Raw genomic sequence first — 15,347 nt, 5'->3', positions numbered from 1 at the left:
GAACCTTGTGCTTTGTCAGCCTGTGGCTTAACATAAAGCCAATTTGTAGAAATACAGGGCTGGAAGGGACATGGAGAGATGATCTAATCCCAGTCCTTGGACTGAGGCAGGACAAGTATACCTGGACTATCCCCAACAGATGTTGGTCTAACCTATTGTTAAAACCCCCTAGTGATGGGATTCTGCAATCTCCCCCGGAAATCTATTCCAGTACTTAACTATGCTTATAGTTAGAAAGTTTTTCCCAATAACGAATTGAAATCTCCCTTGCTGCAGATTAAGCCTATTATTACTTGTCCTACCTTCAGCAAGCATGGAGAACAATACATCACCATCCTTTTCATAATAGCCCAAAACATATTTGAAGACTGTTATTGGGTCCCTTCTTTTCTCAGGAGTAAACACCTAGTTTCTTAAACCTTTCCTCAGAGGGCAGGCTTTTAAAAAACATTATCATTTTTGTTGCTCTCCTCTGGACTCTCTCCAATTAATCCACAACTTTAAGAAAGTGTAGTGTGTTCAATTCTGTGTGCCCCACCAGCTGAGGCCTCCCCAGAGCTAAGAACTGTGGGACAATTACCTCCCATGTCTTACATATGGTACTCTGTTTAGTAAACCCCATAATATTAGCCTTTTTCACAACTGCATCCCCTTGTTGGCTCACACTCAGTTTGTGATCCACTCTAACCCCTAGATCTTTTCAGCAGTACAACTGCCTAGCCAGTTATCCCCCATTTTGTAGTTTTGCATTTGACATTTCCTTCCTAGGTGTAGTACTTTGCATTTGTTTTGTATTGAATTTCTTCTGATTGTTTCAGACCAATTCTCCAATTTGTCAAGGACTTCTTAAATTCTAATCCTGTCCTCCAAAGTGCTTGCAACTCTGCCCAGCTTGGTGTCATCAGCACATTTTATAACCATACTCTCCTCCTTGTTATCCAAGTCATTAATGAAATTGTTACATAGTACCAGATCTTGGACTGACTCCTTCCCTATTTTGGCTTGTGTTCCTTCCCCCTTGTTATATTAATGGTGTTAAATATCTGGTCATAATTAACCTTTTTAGTTTAAAGCCCTCCTTACTAGGTAGGCAATTTGCTGTGTGACTATGTTTTTCCCTTTCTTGTTCAGATGGACTCCATCTCTTCCTAGCAATCCTTTTTCCTAAAACAGCATCCTATAGCTGAAGAAGCCAAAGCCCTCCTGTCTACACCATCTGCACTTCTTTCACAATGCTTTCCAATGGAAGATCTGCAGATACATTGTGCAGAATGTGGTGGGGAACAGTACATATGCATTGACCTCAGCTGGTTGGTAGCTGTAAAATAGCCAATGAAATCAGTGGGTTCTGACCTGTGTTGCACCCTTATTAAATGGTGTCAGAAGTAAACTACATTTTGGGCAAAAATAGAACAAATGATGTTTCCTGAACACCGAAGGGAACCTGGCAGAGAGATGGAGGAGGCAGTTTCAATGCTTCTAAATTTTCCTGTAAACAAGTGATACTGGAGAAGGGAAAATTCTCTACACTGCTAAATATACAGGCCCCCTGGAAACCCACAATACATTCCAGTAGGAGTATGAAAGAACTGAAAGTGGATAGAAAAAGTCCCTCAGAAATTTCAAGAATAGTTTGACTCATGCAAGAATTTCACTTGGGAATGGTACAACTTTCTTTAAAAGAAGCTAATTGTCAGGTAAGAGCATTGCGATTGTTATGTTACAGAGTTTCATTATAAGGCTAAGGGTTGAAGATCAGTCTGTAAATGCAATTGATCAAATAGCTGTATAATTTTTCACAGGATGCAGAAGATATATGTAAAGAATTTGAAGAAACAGAATGAGATGCATCAAGGATATCATCTCAATGTGCCACCAAAAAGGTGTACATCATGGAAAGTTCCATTAGCCTTGAGAAAGAAAAAGCTGAAATTGACTGGGTGATAAAAATTGATGTCTGTCTCTGAGCAGACACAGACATCAACTGGATGAGTTAACAATATGATCATGATAATAAAACCAAGCAGATTAACGATGTGCATAGGTCCAAAAAGATTTGAATAAGGCCAAAATAGTTTGGAAAAGAGAAGACTGAGAGGGGACATGATAGCAGTTTTCAGGTATCTAAAAGGGTGTCATCAGGAGGAGGGAGAAAACTTGTTCACCTTAGCCTCTAATGATAGAACAAGAAGCAATGAGCTTAAACTGCAGCAAGGGAAATTTAGGTTGGACATTAGGAAAAAGTTCCTAACTGTCAGGGTAGTTAAACACTGGAATAAATTGCCTAGGGAGGGTGTGGAATCTCCATCTCTGGAGATATTTAAGAGTAGGCTAGATAAATGTCTATTAGGGATGGTCTGGACAGTATTTGGTCCTGCCATGAGGGCAGGGGACTGGACTCGATGACCTCTCGAGGTCCCTTCCAGTCCTAGAGTCTATGAATCTATGAAAAAATGAGTACTGTCTATGATAATAGTTGAGGAAGCTGTATCTAAATTTGAAGGAGCAAGAGTATTTTCAATTTTGAATATGAACTAAGGGTTTTGCCAGCTATGACTAATAGTGAAAATGAAAACTACAGTTAGACAAAGTATTTTCACTGAAACCTATTTTAAATTAAAAATAGATTGAAAATTGATTGAAATGAAAATTATTGTGGAAATTTTCTTTTTGGTCAGAATTTTTTGGTTTTTCAATTCTTGTTTTAATATTTCCCCCTTCTTTTTCTCTCTCCCTTCCCCACCTTATCCAGGAGTGAGAGAGGGCCTGTAGCAGAGTGGCTCTCTGCTCTGGCCCTGAGAGGGTTAAACAGCCCTGGATAAGGAGTTGGGGGGTGGAGAAAGCAGCCTTTAGGCTGGGCTGATTGGGGAAGTGGCAGCAGCTGGGGCCACATCCCAAACTGAGCCCCGACCCTTATATAAGGTTAGAGAAGCAAGGAGCCCAGATAGTCTTCCTGTGCTTGTAGAGGGAGAAGGGCCTGGCTGCATAGAACTGATAAGGTACCTAGAGTAAAGCAGGGCTTGGGAAAGGCAGAGGAGCTGGGGAGCTCCTGCCTGGAAAGCCCCAGGCTGTGGCCTAGAATTAGGCCAGGAGGTACTGGGGTTGTAGGGTGCAACCCAGGGGTAGGCTAAGGCAGCAGGTCCAAACCCCTTTGCTGCTGATGAGTGGCTGATACTGTAGTCTGCCCCAGGGTGCGGGGCTAGACAATGACTGGCAGTAGCCTATACTGAGGCAAAGTGGGGATAGAAGGTGGGGGGGTTCCCAGGGTGGGGAAACCCCAGAGAGAAAGGGGTCGCTGCCAGGGGGGATGCAAAAGAATCCTTGTTGCACTTGGTCCAAGATTGATGGAGATCTTTTATCAAGGAATGAACCAAGATCTTTGCTCAGAATTTATTTTCTAAATATAGTAGAAATCAGTTGTTGTTTGGATAGGGTGGTCATTAGAAGAGTGAGTTATATCTTCTCTGTCCCAATGGCAGTGAGAATAGGGAATTCTTTGTCCCAAATTCTATTCCACTTACTCAAATTAAGCACTAGTTACTGACAGTAGAACTACACATGGGGTAAGGTACTAATCATGCGTGAGGATGGGAGAATTTAGGCCTATAGTTTCATCAGCTGCCTATGGTGCTGCTGTATTAACAATGTATAGCACCACTATTATTCTTAAATATCCAGAAGCCATGGATCAAAGTTTTATCCTTTAAAAAAGCTCTTCATTTTATCTTTTGACTTCTTGGATCTTTTTATTCTATTAAATTTGTTTCATATTCTCTCTTCACCACCACCATAGACCAATGAGAGAGATGCTGCAGTGATGAGCACCTAGAGTAGAATCTAGAGAGATGAAATTGTTTTTCAGTTTGGGAGGAAAATAGATGTCAAGTATCCAACCATGCCTACCTGGTAATCCAGTCCTAAATTCTTAGGGTCAGAATGTGCCTTTTAAACCACAGCCCACATTGGAGGGGCCCCAGAAGGAATTCTGGCTGATTCAGAATTCTTACACAGCCAGAATTCTTCCTTGGGCTCTCAGGAACAGCAGATCCACCACCCTGCCACTTGCTGCAGTAAATGCTTCAGCTCAGGGAAGGAAGGGTGGGATCGTTTGTTAGCTAGAACTCATTACTAGTGCCTACATACCCCAACTGATCTTTCTCAGGCACTCATATGGCCCTCGTGACCAAGAGCACCTCACAGTCTTCAATGTGGTTAGTCTCAAGACACCTGTGTTGGCACAGGCACCAGGTTCCTTCAGGCCCCAGGGCTGCTCAAACCCCCACCCTGCCCCAGGCCCTGTGCCCATCTGATCCCCTCCCCCAAGGGCTGCTGGCAGATGGGAGGTGCTGGGGGGGAGCTCACTGACAGTGGGTGCTAAGCACCCACTAACTTTTTTCTGTGGGTGCTCCAGATATGGAGCGGACTTGAATAGGACCATGATTTCACCTTAAGTGTCTTGCCTAAGGCCCCACGGGAAATCTATGGTGGAGCAGGGACTCTCATGGAATCCCATGTTGGCACCTTATCCACTGGATCATGCTTTCTCTCAGGGATTGGTTTTTAGGCATAAAGGCTATAATAGGAGGGTGAGGAAGTCTAAAGCCACCCCTCTCCTTAAGCACCTTTGTAGGGCCAGCTACAATCAAGCATTTAAAACAAATTTACATACATTTCAGGGCTACTTTTAGCACAAAAGCAATGAATGCTCATAAGTAATGGATAGAAATAATAAATGACAATGGTGTTTTTATATGACCTCATGCATTTAATAATTTCAAACCTCTTATAATAACTGCCCCCGTTAAAAGCAAAATGACCATCTTTACATATAACAACAAAGCAAAGAAAACATAATTCATCTGAAAGGTGATAAGATGAAATTTCAGATGATATTAAGACTGAGACTTTTTAAAAAAAATTGTAGGGTTTTCCTGCCTTTGAATCACAAAAAGGCAGTATGTGTTTTCTTTCACCTCAGGTGACATGAACCTTGCCAAGCAATTAGCTAGATCAGATAAAAAATGGATGAGAATCAAGTCTCTTCAAAATCAGATGCTAATTTAATACTGAGAAAATAAGATGTGATTATAATATAGTGAGTTTTCTTTAGTTCTGTTTGCACCTTATTAAGGGCCAGCTCCTACAGCCCTTACTTTAACTCCAATGACAAGTTTCTGAATAATGTCTGCAGGTTATGGTCCGTTATGCATAGAAAATAAACAAGTACAAGCAGCTATAGTGTAGTAAAATGCAGGATGTTTTTATTGAGCAAAGTGTACCGTAAAACTCCATTTGAAAATCTTAAGGCTTTTTTTGCTCTCATTCTTGATTTACTGCAATGTAACATATCTATACACCGTTAACATTTTATCTGGAGTGTGTTGGTTTTTTGCCATGAGTGATTAGTTACATTTCTGAAATTATGAAGAAGGGAAAAGAAATCTGCCCCAAAGAGGATCTGTAATTCCTTTTTGGTTCTGAAAGTGATGTAGTTACCATAAACTTCTAGGAGGTATATTGACTTACTCTTCAGAACTCTCCTTGTGAAATGTTTCCTGGGGGCACTTGGTTCATGTTTGTACTGGTCTGACACAAATCACATTTTAAAGACTTATCAAGAATCCAATCTCTCTGTGCAGAGCTGAGCAGCTGCGGCAGGTTCAGTATTGCTATTCAGTTTTGGAGTCTCACCAGCAGAACAAGCATTCAGCACCAAAGAATATATAGTGTGTAGCAACTCTACTGTATACACATCCATCTACCAGGGGATTCAGTACTATCTGCTGCAGTGAAACAATTTCATTTAAAATACAATATCATAGTGATTTGTATTCCTAAGTGTTACCTTCATGTTAATTAATGCTACCACTCATCCTTCCTGTACACAACTTATTCACACATTATTGAGCACAGAGAAAAATGACAAAATAGAATTGACAGTGAATATAGTTTAAAAGTAGTATACAAAGAACACTGCACAATTTGCAGTTTCTTTCAACTGTATTGATCTATTTGTGTGTGTGCACAGACACATAATATGCACAACTATTTAATGAAATCACTAAGCCTTTATTGCTGAGGCTGTATGTGTATACAGTTTAAGAGTAATGGTTTAATAAATAATTTCTAAAGTATATATAATATATAGAACAGTTTCACTGTATAGATTCTACTTCCCTTTTAGGACCTTTCGTAACATGAATTCAGTGTAAAAGTTTAGACAAAAAAACCCTCTGTAGTTTTCTAAATGTATTTAATTCCATACCAACAAAACAAGCAAACAATTTTCCCCTCCCCGTAAACAGAGTTATAGAACACTGGAATAGCATCAGAATTACCTTGCCTGAGGTGTATTCCCTTTCTCCTCACAGTAAGAATGTGGTATTTTTTCCAAGTTTTTCTGCACCACAAACTTCAGTCAACGTTAGTCTAAAGAATCAGAAACAGGCAGGAAAAGGAGGCCTGGGCACCTTTTCTTTTTTGAGTGGAGCTAATCAAACATTCCCATCAAGCTCCCAGCACTTCGAAAGGCACATAACACTCACTCACTTGCTCTCTGTCTTACCCCCCTCAACATACACGCAGAGCTTCTTACACTGATTTAGCTGCTGAATTAGGCAGTCCTCTTTTAAATTTCTGCTCCCTCCCACTTTTTTTTTTTGTTGGTAGGGATTTCTCAAGATGAAATTAAAATGTACCCACCAGTCTGTCAGACCTATCAAGTTTTGCTCTTTGGGAAAACTTTACTGATGATTTGGTCCCTTTTTTTTAGTTTCAGCATTTCAGCAACACTAAAGTTGAGACTTGTGAGTTTGTATGGTCAGAAAAGGACTACAGCTAGAAGACTGAAATACATTGAGTAGGTCCGAGGATTACAAATATCAGACTGGTTAATTGTGAGCTAAATTTAAAAAAAACAGAACTTGCTTTTTAAGAGCCAGATTCTGATCCTTTTACTCACCTGGAGCGGCATCTTATTTCACAAATAGCATGGAGTTGGGTGCTACTTTTTGTGAGCAAGAGTATTAGAATTTGACCAATAAAAGCATTTCAGGTAGAAATGAAAAACAGTGCTGCTTTCCTTCTTGACTGTGTTTTTTGGGCATTTTAGTAAAATGTTCTTAAATAATTCCCATGGCTCATTCATTCATGTATTTTTGTTCAAATTCTTTCTCCCAACTGATTTGGCTCATGATTGTTTTCATCTTTGTGAAAATGGCTGTTTTAAAGCACCAAGTTTATATAGTACTGGCTTGGACTTTATTCAGTTTTCACATAACAAATGTAATCAAGTCATTTCCAAAACAAAATATGACAAGACCAAATGAGAAACACAAAATGACCCAAAGAAGTTGAGTGAGTATTCCTAGAAAAACCCAGTTCCCTGCAAGTATGAGGTTAGAAATGGTGATCATAATTCACAGTGCCCTCTGAGTATTATTAAGTATATGAAGAAGGCCCCAGATATTTTGCTTTGGCCAAGGATGAGTGCTTAAATAAGTAGAGGAAACAGAATTCAATAGAAACGCTGAAACCATGTGTACTTCCTGATTGCCCTTGGTCCAAGGATGGTGCAGATTTATTTGAATTCAAAAACAAAAGATTACCTTTGATTAGTAGATCACTATTCTAATTTTTGTTGAAATTGTATTGTTGTGCAACAGATCAATATAACATTGGTTACTCATCAAAATATTCCAAATGAGTTACTAACAAATAATGGCCCAGAATTCATTAGCGGCTAATTTCAGCAATTTTTTCTGTGATATATCCATTTGGGCACACCACATCTAACCCTTAAGATGCAAATTCAAATGGTTTAACAGAAAAATCAATTCAAATAGTAAAAAGAAAAGCTGTTAGAATATCACAACACACCGCATGATGGTTTATGAGGCTTATCTGTTCAGATACTCCTTGGCAAAAGGACCTTAGGGCCAGATTTTTAAAGATGCAAATAGGCAACTAGGTACTTCTGAAAATCTTACCAGGTGCCTAACTCCATTGATTTCCCTTCACCTCAGGAACTGAAAATGAAAAAGCAACACATCTGACACAAGTTCCATGTGGTAGATGCACCTCTATAGCCACTGTGGAAGGGAGACAAGCCACCAGTGCGAAGAGTCCAAAATGGCTACCCCCTCACACATGAGATTAGCACCCATGTATCCCCTGACCACTGCTCTAACCCCCTGAGCTATGGAGAGCAGCTGTTGTTTTGGGAACAAGAAGTGGTCATGTGATCAGGAAGCCATCAGGTTTGGCGATGACAGTTATTGATGTCCAATCGGAGGCAGAATAAGCCTCTCATTTGTCATATGTTCAGATCATCTACACTGACTTCCATCTGAGATGTCTCCAGTTGTGTAGTCCATTAATTGGTGGTGTTTTTTGTGGTGGTGGGTTTTGGTTGCTATTCTTTTATTTGCATATGAGTTTAAACAAAAAAGGTGGTAGAACATGTAATGGTAGCACCTGAATACTGTCCTTTGTCATGATTCAAGATTATTTTCTTTCATCTGGTGTTTGAAAATCAACCGGTTGGGATTATAATTTAATCTTAAAATTCCAAAACTATTCTAATTCTTCTGGGTTAGCTAGTGGAACCCTCTTGTTACCACCACTGTAAGTGTGAATTGGGCAGTTGCCCATGGTTTGTACCTCACCACAATACCAATTTGGTGATTCTTTCTTTGATTTTTTTTTTCATTGTGGAGGAAATTTCCACATCTTCAGTGTGTTGTCTGAACGTGGTTAAGTGCGCTGCACTGCCTATGGGGAAGGCAAACTCCTTGGATTTCTTTTGTTGGCTCTTCAATCAGGTCTTTGTTAGGGACATCACAAGTGGGCAACGATTCAAGCCAGTGAGTGCTGGCATTCTTTCCATTGGCCTGTAGCACTGATGTATGGATCCAAGAATGCTTCCTGGAGTTGAATCAGGAGAGTGGCAGTGAATTGGAATCTTGGTGTACTGGTAGCTCTGGAGCGGCCAGGAGCTTATTGTACTCCTGGATCACAGAGTGTCTTGCCTGATGTTGGTTGGTATGGTGCCTGCCAAAACTGGAAGTCATTGTATTGGCATTGATTTGAGAGAGCTGTTAATAATCTTGAATGCAGCAATGATTTCAGTGTCAGTGAGACTAGGGTGAGACCTACTGCATCAAACTGGTGTGCAACACTCTGCTGTTGACAAAACCAAGGCTTGTACTGATTTTCAAAATGTGTGTGCATCACAGCCCCATGATTTGCCCAAGAGCTTCTGAATTATGTTAACCCTTGTTTTTATCATCTTTTTGGTGTTGTCAAGGTTTTGGCTCAGTGTCCAATCGAGGGTAACTCCAAGGTACCATGGAGTGTGGTCATGCAATAAAGGCAGACCACAAAAGTTCCCTTTCAATGGCACTTCGGCTTCATGGTTGTTTAAGTGAAAAGCAGAGATGAGTGTTTTCAAAGTGTTGGGTTTCCACTACCAAGCTTTGAAATAAGTCTCGAGTGTTCTGAGGTCACTTTTCATCAACTTTTCTGTGGCCTTCAGAGAGGACGATTACATTGCTAGTGCAATATCAGCTGTATAGGTGATTTTATGGGATGAGGTGACCAGAATGTCACTGGTATAGAGATTAAACATAGCAGACACTAAAACAGACAGGCTTGCTCACCTTTTGTGTTCCTGATCTGTGTCAGGTGACTAATCCCAGGAAGTAAAGCCCAGTCTCTTACTATTATTCCTGTGTGTCATAAATGTAGTGCATGTTATGTGGCTTTCCTCTTTCCCATCCCCACCCCCACCTGGACAGCACAGAGAATAATTAATATCATATGCCACAACAGCAGCAGAAGCAATTTGTTTTCTCTTCAGTAAAATGTTCCAGATAAAATAATTAATGAAAATCAATGTATTTTCACTGTAATATGATAAAGACAAAGCAGTGCAGTTTTTGTAGTGGTAGCTCATACCTCTCTAACCTATATGACGCCTTTGAAAGGTTTAACAGAGTAGCTGATAAAGCAAGAGCAGTGAATATAAATTATTTAGATTTCAAAAGAAGTTGAAGTTCTTTACAAGGAGCTTTTAAGAAAACATAGCAACCAGAGTGAGGTAAAATCCAGCCATGGGTTAAACAATGTTTTGAGAGGTAGAAAACAAAGAATAGGAATAGGCCAGTTATCAGAATAGAAAGAGGTTACTATTCAGGTCTCTAGAAATCAGTGTAAGGTTTAGTACTGTTTACTATAGTTATTAGCAGTCCTGAAAGAGTTGGTGATCATTAACAACGGAGAACTGTATAGAAACAGGGTAGTGGCTGGATGCCTTAACTCCTCACTTCTAGATCATGTGTCATCTTGCCTTTTTATTTATTTATTTTTAAAGGCACAGGATTTTTGTAAAGAAAATTTAATATTTTTCTTTTGGATACAAGTTGGATGTAACTAAAATGAACATTCAACCTTAACTCTTTTTCAGCAAAGTTATTGTTTGTGAATGTGAATTGATATAATAGTGGCCTATTCCACATATTACAGTCAATATAAAGCACTGTGATGTCTGTGTACACGAAACACACGTCTATTGCACAGGACGCCCAGCATGTTCCCACCACACTCGGATGGGGACACAGATGTGGTACATTCTCATTCTCTAAACATGAACCTATCAAAGCAAACAAATTGGAAGAAAAATTAGTTATTCAGCATCTGAAGCTTCCACCTCAAGTCCTGACACTTTGATTTACTGCTGTGGTGTGACAAAATGTCCAGATTTCTTAATTCTCATTTGCAGTGGGTGGTGACCTCTCGGGGCAAAATTTGAAAGGTTGGCTAGAGTCACTCTAATACTCAGATGAAATTATAAACATTTGACTTTTGGGAAGCTTCACTGAAGGACAAGGTCTGTCTTCCCTTAATTTGAAATAAAGAAAAAAATAATTGTCCTATTTTAGTTGTGCTCTGTATCTCAGTGTTTACACCAGCGGCAAATATTTTATCTCTTGACCATGGTATTATACTTTGAGTTTCTTTTAATCCTTTTCATTCCGAAATCGCAAACTGGTCTATGAAGATCAATAAGTAACAACTATCCCTATTTTACAGATGGGAAAACTGAGACCCAAAGCAGTTTATCATGTTATTGCTTAAGATTACATAGTCAGTTGGTGTTTAAGTTAGGAGTAAAACCCAGCTTCTTTGATTTCCAGCTCTGTGCCCTATCCATTGGACCAGGTGAACTGGTAGAGGTGGGTCATACTTCAACAGTTTACGAATAGTTTACTTTGTCTCCTTAGTTTAACATTTTCTATATCCAAGGTTTTGTAGATTCTAAGGCCAGAAGGGACCATTAAGATAATCTATGACCTCCTGTATAGTGCAGTCTATAGAAATTCCCCGAAATAATTCCTAGAAAAACTTCCAATTTTGATTTAAAAAGTGTCAAGGATGAAGAATCCACCATGAACCATGGTAAATAGTTCCAATTGTTAATTACTTTCTGCATTAAAATTTTGACTTATTTCCAGTCTAAATTTGTCTAACTTCAGCTTCATAGAATCACAGAAGATTAGGGTTGGAAGAGACCTCAGGGGGTCATCTAGTCTAATTGCCTGTTCAACGCAGGCCAACACCAACTAAATCATCCCAGCCAGGGCTTTGTCAGGCCAGGCCTTAAAAACCTCTAAGGATGGAGATTCCACCACCTCCCTAGGTAACCCATTCCAGTGCTTTACCACCCTCCTAGTGAAATAGTGTTTCCTAATATCCGACCTAGATCTCCCCCACTGCAACTTGAGACCATGGCTTCTTGTTCTGTCATCTGCCACTACTGACAACAGCCTAGCTTCATCCCCTTGACCTTTTCTTTGTTAAGCTAAATAGATTGAGCTCCTTGAGTCTATCACCAAAAGGCATGTTTTCAAATCCTTTAATCACTCTTGTGGCTCTTCTCTGAATCCTTTCCAATGTACCAATATACTTCTTGAATTGTGGGCACAATATTTCAGAAACAGTCACACCAGTGCCAAATACAGAGGTAAAATAACATCTCTATTCCTACTTGAGATTCCCCCTTTATGCTTCAAGAATGCATTAGCTCTTTTGGCCACAGAGTCACACTGGGAGCCCATGTTCAGCTGATTATCTACCATGACCCCCAAATCTTTTTCAGAGGCACTGTTTCCCAGGATAGAGTGTCCCATCCTGTAAGTATCACCTACCACCTTTGTCCCTAGATGGCTAAATGTAATTGTATACGTACTAAAATACATATGCTTTGCTAGGGCCCAATTTACCAAGCTCTGAGTCAGCGACCTGCTGATACTGGAGTGGTGGTGGTGTGTCACAATGTAAAGAGGGGGGCACATAACCACCCCATGTGTCACCTCTGGTGAGATGTCCCCTTTATTTTGACCACTCTCCCAATTTTTGTATCATCTGCAAACTTTATTAGTGAGGCTTTTATGTTTTCTTCCAGGTCATTGAGAAAAAAGTTAAATATCATAGGGCCAGCAACAGATCCAGGATCTCACTAGACACAGACCCACTTGATGACGAGTCCCCATTTACAGTTACAGTTTGAGACCCATTTTGTGTGGAGCTCATAACTTGGTCCTACATGAAACACCTTAGCTGCTGGACTCTTGTGGCCAAGTTCTCATTTGCGCATTGCTAGTTGCCTGTCATTGTGAGGGGCCAGGGTTTAGTGCACATCCTTCTTCTCAGCACCTCCCATTGGTTAGCAGAGGTAGCTCCTGGCCAAGTGTGCTGGCTTTTGTGAATCACATTCTTAGGCACCCATCTCTCCCTGTTCATTGCATAGGAAGGCTGGGCACCTAACTCAGGGTAATGGATTACAGTGTTGTTGCTGGGATTTTCTAGGTGCCACAATTGTAAACGCTACAATGCTTGAGTGCCTTCATGGATTCCACTCTAAGTGACTTGCTGAAGGTCACATAAGAAGTCTGCCTCAGAGTCAAGAACTGAGCCAAGATCTCATAAATCTCATTTGGATACCTAAACCCTCAGAACCTTCTTCTGTCATCAGATCATTGCTGTCTACACTGCTACAATTGTGGCCATTTATCACATGTTGTGAGAACTTGCCAAGGAGCAAGCCTTTCACATCAGTAACCAGTACGGCAATTGCAAGAGAGAATCTTGGAGCAAAGCAAAGAATGTCACAACAACACCGGGGTTGTCACACGTGTAAACAATAGCCTGTTCAGAACTGCAAAAATGCTTTATTGCCTTTGTGTGTTCAAATGCTGATAAATGATCAGGTAGCTAAAATGAACGGCCTTCAGTTTCTTTAACAGCCTATGTAATGAAAGATTAATTCAGGTACTGTTTTAATCAAGACCATGTACACTTAAAAACCTGTAGATGTAAAGAGAAATTTGGCGGCCAATCACAGTAAAATGTAAATGGTATAATTTGGACCTCAGTGTAATGAGGGGTTATGTTTCCCATTGTTTGGTTTTAACTGGTTAAAGCACTTACTTCTAAATTGCCACAGGGTAAATAAAGTAGCCAATGTCCTGGAAACATACATAAAATATACCAATGTGTCTGCACCCTATGTCTGAGAAAGGCATGAAGGCTGAATTATGTGTGGCTGCAGCTGCTTTGCCAACATTCTGTGATACATAAGAGGCTATTTTACAAAATCAGAGCAACTGGATAGCCAGTCTGCCCTATTCTCTGTATGCAGTGTAGTTGTAGCCATGTCAGTCCCAGGCTATTAGAGAGACAAGATGAGTGAGGTAATGTCTTATCGATTGGACCAACTGCTGTTGGTGAGAGTCATAAGCAGGAGCTCTATGTAGCTCGAAAGTTTGTTGCTCTTACCAACAGCAGTTGGTCCAATATAAATATTACATCACTTACCTTGTCTTTCTATTCTCTGTAGATTTTTCTGAACGAGCTGAGTCCACTGGGCCAAATTTATGCATAGTGTAGGCATCTTTTTTTACTTTAATTGAGGTGAACCTTCTTATACAAGGACTGAATTTGACCTAGTGTATGTTTTATAAAACAGAATGGCTACGGCAATGGCCATATTTCCAGAGGCTACAAAGTCACTGGAACACCTCGTTGGCTGTAGACCTGAAAACCTAAATTGGTTTGTACCATTAACAAGCGGATGAAGGATCACCAAACTACATTTCTCAAATTTACCAGCAGGTGGCACTCAAGCAAGAGTCTTGAAATTACCTTGCCATAAATTTCCAAAATGAAGTGTGTGGGGGGCGGGGGGGAGGGAATATTATTTCCCCTGCAATGATTATCACTGCAACTATATTTTAGTGTGTATAATGAATCAAATATTACAAGATTTTAGTGAAATGATCTACACTAGGGGTTGGCAATCTTTCAGAAGCGATGTGCCAAGTTTTCATTTATTCACCCTAATTTAAGGTTTCGTGTGCCAGTAATACATTGTAACATTTTTAGAAGGTCTCTTTCTATAAGTCTATAATATATAACTAAACTATTGTATGTAAAGTAAATAAGGTTTTAAAAATGTTTGAAAAGCTTCATTTAAAATTGCAGAGCCCCCTGGACTGCTGGCCAGGACCCAGACAGTGTGAGTGCCACTGAAAATCAGCTTAAGTGCTGCCTTTGTCACACGTGCCATAGGTTGCCTACCCCGATCTACAGTCTGAGTGACACATTCATTACAGATGAAAATATAGAAGCTCTTTTGAGAACCCTGGAATCTTTGTCGCAACAGCTCAAAACTGTGGACTAGCGGTGGAAAAGGAGAAATGCGCCTTTTTTCAGCCCCAATGATTTCATTGGGTCATATGACTGATCTGGATGAGGCTTAAGGGTTCCACAAACAATTGAAGATGTGTCCAAAGTAACTGTGTTTAAATAGCATAGATCTGAGTAGGTTTTTAGCACTGGTTAATTGTTGTGGACAGTTTTGTCCTAATCTATCTTTGTAGTAAATCATATGGTACAATGGAGAATGTTCTTGGGTTTGGAGTGGAGAACAGAATAGGGCGTTTGAACAAACCAAGACGTTACTCATATCTGCAAAGGTATTTGTATGTTTTGATAGCAAGTGAAGAAGACTTTAAACATGTAATGCTATGGCAGATGGGTCCAAAAAGTCAGCAGATTTACCTCTGACATAACGGCCACAATATTCCCTATACTGAATTTAGAATAGAGTATGCCACAATTACTGGGATGTAATTTAAACACTGTGAACAATAAATGTGAAGATTTGAAAGATGCCCACTATATTCGGACTCAGGAAATTCCATGGTCATCTGTATGGGAGGACAGTTGTATAGATCAGACCACAAGCCTCTTGTTAAAATTCTTGAAACTACAGTGGGTGTATCAGC

General features: G+C 40.0%; 1 protein-coding gene across 1 annotated transcript in view; it reads right to left on the bottom strand.

Annotated features, from left to right (window-relative positions):
* VIT (vitrin) overlaps nucleotides 1–6,549 on the bottom strand; it is a 90,473-nt gene extending 83,924 nt beyond the window's left edge. The window contains 1 exon segment of the mRNA XM_030554281.1: nucleotides 6,339–6,549. The gene's annotated coding sequence lies outside the window, so the exon portion shown is untranslated.
* Nucleotides 6,550–15,347: the final 8,798 nt, after the last annotated feature.

This window comes from Gopherus evgoodei, chromosome 3 (genome assembly GCF_007399415.2).
Source record: "Gopherus evgoodei ecotype Sinaloan lineage chromosome 3, rGopEvg1_v1.p, whole genome shotgun sequence".
NCBI classification, from domain to species: domain Eukaryota; kingdom Metazoa; phylum Chordata; order Testudines; family Testudinidae; genus Gopherus; species Gopherus evgoodei.
The sequence above is the reverse complement of the archived record's forward strand: the minus strand, read 5'-3'. Positions and strand labels throughout refer to the sequence as shown.